We start from the raw sequence: 12,776 nt of genomic DNA, 5'->3' as shown, positions 1-12,776 counted from the left end.
TTCTTCCCTTTTTTTTTTTTATTTTTTTTTTTTTTTTTTTTTTTTTGAGAAACTTATCTTTTTATTAGATTGTGTAATTTATACTTCTTAAGAAACATTCTGGGAAAAATTCCTAGAGTCGCCATTAGGTTGATTTCCACTCCTTATGTTGAGATGACTTTGAAGCTAGTGGAACGGTTTGGGATCTATGTAGAACACAAAGATAGCTTGGATTGGTTCTTGATCCGTGGAGGTCAAAAGTACAAGTAGGTTCTATAATATATAGTTCCAGCACTTTGTGAAATCAAGTTATACTATTGAGAGTAGTAAATATTTTAGGTCTCTTAGAAATGCTTATGTTGAAGGTGATGCCTCAAGTGCTAGTTACTTCTTAGCTTGTGCAGCAGTCACTGTTGAAGGTTGTGGGACAAGCAGTTTGCAGGTAAATAACAAGTGCCAATATTTGGGTGTGTGGGAACTACTGAACAGTTTGGGCCTATTCTGGAGAAAGCTAAGATCTATTGTTTAATGAGAATGTGTAGTATTAGGTAGTTGATCTGGTAAACCATGCTAATGATCTTTAGCTGATCTTTTTGGATGATCACCCTCTCTGCAATTGAGACATGGCCCCAGTAGTGGGGAATCCTAGACGATTGGCAAAAGCCTGATTTAGCAATATCACATATATGAACAAGTGCAATGTTGCTCTTAAAGCTGTTACTGATTCATAATATTTGCTACGTTTATTATCACAGTCTTGATTACTTTAACTAATATATATACATGCATAGACCAAATTAACTAATGTTTTACCATATTTTTTGTTTGTCAAGGGAGACGTAAAATTTGCAGAAGTTCTTGAGAAGATGGGGTGCTAGGGTTACATGCATAGACCAAATCAACTAATGTTTTACCATATTTTTTGTATGTCAAGGGAGACGTAAAATTTGCGGAAGTTCTTGAGAAGATGGGGTGCTAGGGTTACCTGGTCAGAGACTAGTGTCACAGTCACTGGACCACCTCGAGATTCTTCCAAAAGAAAATAATTGCGAGCTATTGATGTCAACATGAACAAAATGCCAGATGTTGCGATGACTCTTGCTGTAGTTGGTCTTTTTGCTGATGGACCGACTGCTATAAGAGACAGTATGTTGGCCTTTCCATGGTGGAGAAAAAATTAAGAGAGTATTTTGGCCTTTGTTAAGTGGTGGTGAAGGTTGCATAGAACTGATAGCACCTTAAAATGTATATTTGTTATATATTTATGTGGGCGTTATCTCCTTATTACTATACTTAATTTGTATAATTAAGCTATGATTTGCATTAGTTCATATTAATTATCTTTACATAATTTCTTGAATAAGATGCTATTCATTGTGTGTAATTTTCTACTTTCAGGAAATCATGTAAGAAAGATGAGTTTACAGGAATTTTTGAGAGAATGGAGGTCAAACTAGAATTACAGTGGAGCTAAAGGACCATGCTTAAATGTCTAAGGAGGCGCAACTGGAGTGCTTGGATCGCCTACCATGATTGGAAGCTTCAAATAAGGAAAGAAATCAAAGAGGTAGAATCTGAAAAGGAAAAATTTGATTTGAGCACTAATCAGTATTTTGGGTGTATCTCTCTCCTCAAAAATCCAATTGACACAGAGCTAGATGAGTTGGAATTGTGACTTAAATATCTACAACTTTCCAGTTTTAAGTTTTTCAAAATTCTCAATTTTTGAAGGCAAAAATTAACTCACAAGTTACTGTTGCAAACCTGGACAGAAATTAAAATAATAAAAGTTTTATTTTCTTTAGACACTTTTGACGTTAGGGTTTGGAAGGGAGGCTGTGTAGAACGAATTTTGGCAGAGAAAACCTTGTATTTTCCTTTCTCTAATGGTAGCCTAAACTCTTTGTCAGGGCTAAGGGTTATATTTCTTCTATATTGTATGAATATTCAATGTGATTCTTTCTAGGATTTTATCAACAACATATTTGATTGTTCAATTAGATTTCTTTTGATGTATTAGTTCTTCCTTGCTTTCAATCATGTTTTTCTTATTGTTTAGATGAATTTCTAATAGTTTTAAATAGAAATCAAGTTTTAAAGTGAATGAGTTTTTCTGAAAACTTTTCTAACCGCATTATTAATCTAGGTTATTATGCGTTTTTGAATTGTCTCAGTTCAACCGAATCATAAGTATTTAATTGTATAAGAACAATCAATTATGAAATATATAATTTCTTAGATCACAAAGAATTTCATATCGATATAGGGAAACACCATGATGCCCTAGTATTTACATTATTGATTTAAATAAGTTATTATTATTATTTTGAGCGTATCTCTCTCCCCAAAAATCCAATTGACACAAGGCCTGATGGGTTGGAACTGTGACTTAAATATCTACAATTTTTCAATTTTGAGTTTTTCAAAGTTCTCAATTTTTGAAGGCTAAAATTAACTCACAAGTTATTGCTGTAAACCTGGACAGAAATTAAAATAGTAAAAGTTTTATTTTCTTTGGACACTTTTGACATTCGGGTTTGGAAGGGAGGCTGTATAGAACGAATTTTGGTAGAGAAAACCTTGTATTTTCATTTCTTTAATGGTAGCCTAAACTCTTTGTTAGGGTTAGGAGTTATGTTTCTTCTATACTGTATGAATATTCAATGTGATTCTTTCTAAGATTTTATCAACAACATATTTGATTGTTTAATTAGATTTCTTTTGATGTATTAGTTCTTCCATACTTTCAATAAATTCAATCATGTTTTTCTTATTGTTTAGATGAATTTCTAATAATTTCAAATAGAAATCAGGTTTTAAAGTGAATGAGTTTTTTCTGAAAATTTTTCTAACTGCATTATTAATCTAGGTTATCATGCGTTCTTGAATTGTCTCAGTTCAACTGAATCATAAGTATTTAATTGTATAAGAACAATCAATTATGAAATATATAATTTCTTAGATCACAAAGAATTTCATATTGATATAGGGAAACACCTCGATACCCTAGTATTTACATTATTAATTTAAATCAGTTTTTATTATTATTCTTGTTAATAATAACCAAGCAAAAGTATTTTTATTCTTTACCCAATTTTTTGTTTAATTATATTGTTTTTGAATCTATCCTACTCCTTGTGGTTCGATCTCGGTATTTCGAGAATTATATTGCTACGATCTTCTGCACTTGGGAGTAGGCAAGCAAGAACCTTGGATTTGTCAAGTCTCCCTATACTTCATGACTTCATAGGGAACATTAATAATGAACTTGTGTTCAGCATTTGGGGTTCCATTTCTTTTCCATTTTGGAAAATGGGTGTAGGCCCTTCTATTGTAGAAAATGGCTGTGAACATAAACCTGATGCACGCACATTGACAATGACAGATGGCCAACATATGTTGGGCCCTCACGTTTAATTCTAACAAATAGATCGATTCCTTAATGGGAAACTTCACATAAATTTTTTTTTAAAAAAAGATTAAAAAAAAAAGCTAGTCCAGAGAACAATGAACTCTTTGCTTGTAGTAGGTAGAAGTTGTGAACTAGTTTTATTGTGATATTTGGCTTTTGCTTATTTGTTTTTTGATTTTCACTTTTTGTCTCGAGTTTTTTTCAAATAATTTAACTTTTAGCCTTTTAAAAATAAGTTAACTTCTAGTTTTTTGTCCACATTTTAATATAAAAGTCACCAAAAACTTTTTTTTATAATATAAATTCTATACAAATAAGAGTATGTTTAGCAGAGAAGTTTGAAAATTGTTATTTGTAATTTTTTATGAAATAGATGTTGTGAAAAGATGTATATAAATGTGTATGATATTGATTAAAAATTAAAAATAGGTATTTGAAAATAGGTGATTAAAAATTGAAAATAGTTGTTCCCAAACACGTGATCATCTAAGTAAGCTACTGCATCATTAGAAAACATACCATGCCCATTTAGTTACTGGAGTCAAACCAATTCAAATCTGAATCTCCCTCTATTAACCCTCCGAACCAGTGCCTTTACGTATGAGTCAGAAGATTCTGGTATGTCACCCTTGTCCCGTCCCTGGCATTGAACTTCAGGTCTAACTTCGTTCAAGCTGTCAAGATCAAATAAGATCGCAGTCGTATCACTTTCAGTAACAGAGGCATCCGAAGCTTCAAACTGAGGTCTAATACTCTGTCCATTAGTGATATAGGGTCCATTGCCTTCAATCCAAGTCCACTGAAGGTTTGACTCCGGAGGTAAATCCCAGGTCAGTCTAGAAGAAAAAGAGGTAAATTGATTGCTAGAGTTTGAAGTTTCCTGGGGTGGGACAGTGAGGCCACCATGCAAAGTTTATTGAACATTCGCCTCTAAATTTAGATACAAACCAGGGTCATCTGAGTTAATAGAATTAACAGGGGTAGCAGGAACAGGGTGATGGTTTAAATTGGGTCTGGGTGCTCAGAGGGGGAAGAGTTTAAATGTACCTGGTTATGATTATGATACACAAAACCAAAACGGACCTGTGTGGACCGTGTGGTCCATCCTTCAGGAAGCTTTCTAGAACAATCAATCTCACCACCCCAGGAATACATATTACTCTGTATTCCCAGACCACTTTTGTAGGCTTATGCCTGACTTAACTTTTTAGCTGTCCTGTAGACTGCTTTTAATGAATGAATGTTGTTTATTTAAAAAAAAAAAAAAAGTCTCTTGGGTTACAAATTAAATTATGTTAGGCTAAACAACAATTAATAATTTTATAATTAATGAAACAACAATATAACAAATTATAGTTTATAAAAGACAAACAAATTAATGAAATAACTAAACAACAATAATTAATAATTTTATTAATATTTCAAATGAACTTATAGTTTATTTTTTATTCTTTTGCTAAAATTATGAACAAATATTTGATAAGAAAACCACTGGATGAATTTATCTTTTTATTTTTTTTTAGGAAATTTATTTTTTATTAGATTGTGTAATTTATACTTTTTAAGAAACATCCTGAGAAAAATTCCTGGAGCCGCCGTTGGGTTGATTTCCACTCCTTATGTTGAGATGACTTTGAAGCTGGTGGAACGGTTTGGGATCTCCGTAGAACACAAAGATAGCTTGGATTGGTTCTTGATCCGTGGAGGTCAAAAGTACAAGTAGGTTCTATAATATATAGTTCCAGCACTTTGTGAAATCAAGTTATACTATTGAGAGTAGTAAATATTTTAGGTCTCCTGGAAATGAAGGTAATGCTTCAAGTGCTAGTTACTTCTTAGCTTGTGCAGCAATCACTGTTGAAGGTTGTGGGACAAGCAGTTTGCAGGTAAATCACAGGTGCCAATATTTGGGTGTGTGAGAACTGCTGAACAGTTTGGGCCTATTCCGGAGAAAGCTAAGATCTGTTGTTTGATGAGCATGTGTAATATTAGGTAGTTGATCTGGTAAACCATGCTAATGATCTTTAGCTGATCTTTTCTGATGATCACCCTCTCTGCAATTGAGACATGGCCCCAGTAGTGGGGAATCCTAGACGATTGGCAAAAGCCCGATTTAGCAATATCACATGTGTGAACAAGTGCAATATTGCTCTTAAAGCTGTTACTGATTCATAATATTTGCTACGTTTATTACCACAGTCTTGATTACTTTGACCAATATATATACATGCATAGACCAAATCAACTAATGTTTTACCATATTTTTTGTTTGTCAAGGGAGACGTACAATTTGCGGAAGTTCTTGAGAAGATGGGGTGCTAGGGTTACCTGGTCAGAGACTAGTGTCACAGTCACTGGACCACCTCGAGATTCTTCCAAAAGAAAATACTTGCGAGCTATTGATGTCAACATAAACAAAATGCCAGATGTTGCGATGACTCTTGCTGTAGTTGGTCTTTTTGCTGATGGACCGACTGCTATAAGAGACAGTATGTTGGCCTTTCCATGGTGGAGAAAAAATTAAGAGAGTATTTTGGCCTTTGTTAAGTGGTGGTGAAGGTTGCATAGAATTGATAGCGCCTTAAAAGGTATATTTGTTATATATTTATGTGGGCGTTACCTCCTTATTACTATGCGTAATTTGTATAATTAAGCTATGATTTGCATTAATTCTTATTAATTATTTTTACATAATTTCTTGAATAAGATGCTATTTATTGTATGTAATTTTCTACTTTCAGGAAATCATGTAAGAAAGATGAGTTTACAGGAATTTGTGAGAGAATGGAGGTCAAACTAGAATTAAAGTGGAGCTAAAGGACCATGCTTAAATGTCTAAGGAGGCGCAGCTGGAGTGCTTGGATCGTCTACCATGATTGGAAGCTTCAAATAAGGAAAGAAATCAAAGAGGTAGAATCTGAAAAGGAAAAATTTGATTTGAACACTAATCAGTATTTTGGGTGTATCTCTCTCCTCAAAAATCCAATTAATACAAAACTATTGGAATTGTGACTTAGATATCTACAACTTTCCAGTTTTGAGTTTTTCAAAATTCTCAATTTTTGAAGGCCAAAATTAACTCACAAGTTACTACTGTAAACCTGGACAAAAATTAAAATAGTAAAAGTTTTATTTTCTTTGGACACTTTTGACGTTAGGGTTTGGAAGGGAGGCTGTGTAGAACGAATTTTGGCAGAGAAAACCTTGTATTTTCCTTTCTCTAATGGTAGCCTAAACTCTTTGTTAGGGCTAGGGGTTATGTTTCTTTTATATTGTACGAATATTTAATTTGATTCTTTCTAGGATTTTATCAACAACATATTTGATTGTTCAATTAGATTTTTTTTTATATATTAGTTCTTCCATGCTTTCAATCATGTTTTTCTTATTGTTTAGATGAATTTCTAATAGTTTTAAATAGAAATTAGGTTTTAAAGTGAATGAGTTTTTCTGAAAACTTTTCTAACCGCATTATTAATCTAGGTTATTATGCGTTTTTGAATTGTCTCAGTTCAACCGAATTATAAGTATTTAACTGTATAAGAACAATCAATTATGAAATATATAATTTCTTAGATCACAAATAATTTCATATCGATATAGAGAAACACCCTGATGCCCTAGTATTTACATTATTGATTTAAATTAGTTATTATTACTCTCTCCTCAAAAATCCAATTGACACAAGGCTAGATGGGTTGGAACCGTGACTTAAATATCTACAACTTTCCAGTTTTGAGTTTTTCAAAATTCTCAATTTTTGAAGGCCAAAATTAACTCACAAGTTATTGATGTTAACTTAGACGGAAATTAAAATAGTAAAAGTTTTATTTTCTTTGGACACTTTTGACATTCGGGTTTGGAAGGGAGGTTGTGTAGAACGAATTTTGGTAGAGAAAACCTTGCATTTTCCTTTCTCTAATGGCAGCATAAACTCTTTGTTAGGGCTAGGAGTTATGTTTCTTCTATACTATACAAATATTCAATGTGATTCTTTTTAAGATTTTATCAACAACATATTTGATTGTTCAATTAGATTTCTTTTGATGTATTAGTTCTTCCATACTTTTAATAAGTTCAATCATGTTTTTCTTATTATTTAGATGAATTTCTAATAGTTTCAAATAGAAATCAGGTTTTAAAGTGAATGGGTTTTTCTAAAAAATTTTCTAAACGCATTATTAATCTAGGTTATCATGCGTTTTTGAATTGTCTCAGTTCAATTGAATCATAAGTATTTAATTGTATAAGAACAATCAATTATGAAATATATAATTTCTTAGATCACAAAGAATTTCATATTGATATAGGGAAACACCTTGATACCCTAGTATTTACATTATTGATTTTCAGTTTTTACTATTATTCTTGTTAACAATAACCAAGCAAAAGTATTTTTATTCTTTATCCAAATTTTTGTTTAATTATATTGTTTTTGAATCTATCCTACTCCTTGTGGTTCGACCTCGGTATTTCGAGAATTATATTGCTACAATCTCCTGCACTTAAGAGTAGGCAAGCAAGAACCTTGGATTTGTCAGTCTCCCTATACTTCATGACTTCATAGGGAACATTAACAATGAACTTGTGTTCAGCATTTGGGGTTCCATTTCTTTTCCATTTTGGGAAATGGGTGTATAATTTAGGCCCTTCTATTGTAGAAAATGGCTGTGAACATAAACCTGATGCACGCACATTAACAATGACAGATGGCCACCATATGTTGGGCCCTCACGTTTAATTCTAACAAATAGATCGATTCCTTAATGGGAAACTTCACATAAATTTTTTTTTAAAAAAAAGATTAAAAAAAAAGCTAGTCCAGAGAACAATGAACTCTTTGCTTGTAGTAGGTAGAAGTTGTGAACTAGTTTTATTATGATATTTGGCTTTTGCTTATTTGTTTTTTGATTTTCACTTTTTGTCTCGAGTTTTTTTTTTTGTAAATAATTTAACTTTTAGCTTTTTAAAAATAAGTTAACTTCTAGTTTTTTTGTCTATATTTTAATGTAAAAGTCACCAAATTTTTTTTTATAATATAAATTCTAAGTAAATAAGAGTATATTTAGCAGGGAAGTTTAAGTATTGTTATTTGTAATTTTTTAAAATAGATGTTGTGAAAAGGTGTATATAAAAGTGTATAATATTGATTAAAAATTAAAAATAGGCATTTGAAAATAGGTGTTTAAAAATTGAAAATAGTTGTCCCCAAACACGTGATCATCATTCATCTAAGTAAGCTACAGCATCATTAGAAAACATATCATGCCCAGTTACTGGAGTCAAACCAATTCAAATCTGAATCTCCCTCTATTAACCCTCCAAACCAGTGCCTTTACGTATGAGTCAGAAGATTCTGGTATGTCACCCTTGTCCCGTCCCTGGCATTGAACTTCAGGTCAAACTTCGTTCAAGCTGTCAAGATTAAATAAGATCGCAGTCGTATCACTTTCAGTAACAGAGGCATCCAAAGCTTCAAACTGAGGTCTAATACTCTGTCCATTAGTGATATAGGGACCATTGCCTTCAATCCAAGTCCACTGAAGGTTTGACTCCGGAGGTAAATCCCAGGTCAGTCTAGAAGAAAAAGAGGTAAATTGATTGCTAGAGTTTGAAGTTTCCTGGGGTGGGACAGTGAGGTCACCATGCAAAGTTTGTTGAACATTCCCCTCTAAAATTAGATACAAACCAGGGTCATCTGAGTTAATAGAATTAACAGGGGTAGCAGGAACAGGGTGATGGTTTAAATTGGGTCTGGGTGCTCAGAGGGGGAAGAGTTTAAATGTACCTGGTTATGATTATGATACACAAAACCAAAACAGACCTGTGTGGACCGTGTCGTCCATCCTTCAGGAAGCTTTCTAGAACAAGCAATCTCACCACCCCAGGAATACATATTACTCTGTATTCCCAGACCACTTTTGTAGGCTTAAGCCTGACTTAACTTTTTAGCTGTCCTGTAGACTGCTTTTAATGAATGAATGTTGTTTATTTAAAAAAAAAAAAAAGTCTCATGGGTTTCCTATTTTTATAGTGGCAAGTTGGAGAGTGAAGGAGACAACGGATGATTGCCATTTGCACAGAACTGAGGAAGGTAAGTTCATTTGGCTTTCTTTACATTTGAAACCCCTCTGCTTTGTTTTCCCATTCTTTTATTTTTCTAGTATCACTTGCACTAAACATATGGGCTTCATATTTCAGCAGTTGAAGAAGGACAAGATTATTGTGTGACCACTCCACCGGAGAATCTCAACGTAACAACTACTGACACATATGATGATCACAGAATGGCCATGGCATTCTCACTTGCTGCCTGTGGAGATGTTCCTGTCATCATCAACGACCCAAATCTGTAGTGTTGCTCAAAACACCCAAGTCTTTCACAGCAATCCCAAAACCCAAAAACCCAAATCTCTGACTTCACTCTCTTTTGGGTCACAGTTTTTGGGCTCATCAAAGTCTTTGACTTTGAAGCACAAGCATGTGTGCGTGGTGGGTGGTGGTAAAGTTGGTACATTTAGGGTTTGTGCTTCAGTTGCCACAGCTGAGAAGCCATCAACGGTACCGTAGATCGTGTTGCAACCCATCAAAGATATCTCCGGTACTATCACGTTGCCGGGGTCCAAGTCACTGTCAAATCGGATTCTGCTTCTGGCTGCTCTATCTGAGGTATATTCAATGTTTGGTTGTTGAGAAAGTGTAGGAAAATGCAGGAAACTATAAACTATTTTTTCTGCTTTCCGTAGGGTAAATTGCATGACTGGTCCCCCAAATATTGGGTCAGTTTAATTTTGTAACAATTTAGTACCTTTGTTTATTTTCCGTCCATTTCTTACTTGCATTTTTAGTCCCTAAAATATGGGGTTGTTTTGATTTTGGTCTTAGCATTCTGGTAGTCACTTAACGGAAAAATAAATGGAGGGACTAAGTTGTTACATTTTGAAAATTTGAAGGACTAGAACCAAACATTTTTAAATTGAGGGACCTAAGGAGAATGCAGTTTTATGGGCAGGAAGATAATTAAGCACTGTTACAGAGAAGCAAGCAAATGTGCTGATGCACTTGGAACAAGGGGTGTAAGACAGTCCCAAGATTTTGTTGTTTTTGATTCCCCCCTCTGATGTAGCCCTACTGTTAATATTTAGACATTTTGGGAATGTAATATAACACACACAGCGTGTCTTGTAATCAAACTCTTTAGTTTTTAATGCTAGCCTTTGTTACCAAAAAATTAAGAAGAAGATGATTTTTGGTACTTGGGTTGTACACTTTTATGGAGTTGTTGAGAGGGGGAAATAGCATATGTTGTTTACTTAGTATCTGGGCTGTACTAGAAATTAAATAATTCTCTGTTTGGATATGGAAAGGAGTGAGGGAAAGAAGAGAGAGTTCTGGAGGTTTTTTTTTTTTTTTTTTTTTTTTTAATTCTTAATATTTAGGCTGAGCTTAGTTTATGAGAAGTGGGGAAAGAGAGTATTTAGCTTAATTTTTGGAATTGATGGTTCCAGAGGAGTGCAGGTCATTTCTTTGCTAACCAAATTATTGTAGTCGTAGGGATTTTTTTTGAAAATAACTATGAAACCCAAACTATTTTATTAGTTAATCAATGTTTGAAACTAATTTGGTATCTAACGGTTCGAGTCTTCTAAACTTGATTTCACTGTAGCAAATCGAGTTTAAGCCACTTGATTTCTGTTTTTAAATTTACTGTTCACCATCTTCTTCCTTCGTTTTTTTTTTTTTTTTTTTCTTCCCTTCTTTCTCCATTTCAGGTCCTGTTCACCATCTTGTTTTCTGGGTTTCTGCATTGGTGTTTTCTGGGCTGCGTTGCTGTGTTTCTGCGTTGGTTTCTGGGCTGTGTAGCTGTGTTTTCTGGGTTTCTGCGTTGCTGTTTCCTGGGCTGCATTGCTGTGATTTTTTCCTGCTTGGAAGAAGATGGTGAACAGGACCTGAAAAAAAAAAAAAAAAAAAAATTGAAGGAAGAAGATGGTGAACAGTAAATTTAAAAACAGAAATCAAGTGGCTTAAATTTGATTTGCTACAGTGAAATCGAGTTTAGAAGACTCGAATCGTTAGATACCAAATTAGTTTCAAACCTTAGTTAACTAATAAAATAGTTTGTGCTTTATAGTTATTTTCAAAAAAAAAATCCTATTTGTAGCCTGTGATGTGTGTTCATTATTAAAATTAAATTGAGTATCTGTTTGCTTGCTGAGAAGAGTCATTAAAAAGAAAGAAATATAGGAGATTGGCTTTGATGAGTTTGATATAGATGTGTATTGGTGTGTCTATCTTTCTGAATTATGATTTCTACTTTAAATTTTGAAAAAAAAAAAAAATTAAACTCTAATTCAAGTTCTTAATGTAGTTATTTTCCATCTTCAATGGTGAGTTCACCTTGTTGTTTTAGAACTCAAGAAATTTGATGTGCTTAGTTTTAAGTTTATGGCATATCCTTTGGACAAATGACATATGCTTCCCGTGTGAACAATAAATGGTGGGTAAGCTCATGGTTTTAGTTTCATATGGATATGTGAATTGTTTATGCCTATCAAAAAGAGGAGATATAAATTATTATCCCAAAATTTTGATCGTGATTATGAATCAAAGTATGATCCTTCAAGATTTTTTTTATGATTCTCCATGGATTGAATATGTATTGAAGGTCTCTTAGGTTGGTTTGAACCCTCTGTGATATGATGAATATGGTTGAGGGCCATTGATGAGGGGCTTGCCATGAACATTGGCTAAGAGCAGTTAGTGGGAAAGGAAGCATACTTATGGGACGATAAGGGACACAGTGTTTTGGAGGGTGGTTTATAATTGGTTTTTTCAAGTACAGCTTTCTAAATTCTTCAATGTTCTAGGAACATCTTTTTCAAGCAGTCCATTTTCAATTCTATTCCAAACAGCCACTTAATGTGCCTCACCTCATTCCTTTTCCATAAAAAAAATTGTTTTATATCCTTCTTTGTTTTCCCCGGATACAGGAATGTGGCATGAAATGTCCTTTGAACTCTGAAGTAGTCTTTGTTTAGATCATTTACTTCTGTCTGTTTAGGTGAAAAAGAAACGCATTAGATAGAGAAATTGATTGTAAATTACAAACTTGTTTAACTTTTATTCATAAATCATAATCAAGTGCACAGTGCAGTCATTTGGCATACATTAATTTTTGTTTTTATTTATTGTTCAGGGAACAACTGTTGTAGACAACTTGTTGGATAGTGAAGATATTCATTACATGCTTGGTGCATTGAAAACCCTAGGACTACATGTGGAAGAAGACAAGGCAATAAAAAGAGCAATTGTGGAAGGCTGTGGTGGTCTCTTTCCAGTGGGTAAAGAATCAAGGGATGAAATTCAACTTTTCCTTGGAAATGCC

The 12,776-nt window shown here is 33.5% G+C and overlaps 1 pseudogene; it reads left to right on the top strand.

The window, feature by feature from the left end:
- The window catches only part of LOC136061235 (3-phosphoshikimate 1-carboxyvinyltransferase 2-like), a 20,607-nt pseudogene that overhangs the window by 5,133 nt on the left and 2,698 nt on the right, over positions 1-12,776 (top strand).

Source organism: Quercus suber, unplaced genomic scaffold (genome assembly GCF_002906115.3).
Source record: "Quercus suber isolate HL8 unplaced genomic scaffold, Cork oak 2.0 scaffold_346, whole genome shotgun sequence".
In the NCBI taxonomy this organism is placed as follows: Eukaryota; Viridiplantae; Streptophyta; class Magnoliopsida; order Fagales; family Fagaceae; genus Quercus; species Quercus suber.
This window is presented reverse-complemented; position numbering and strand designations above follow the sequence as displayed.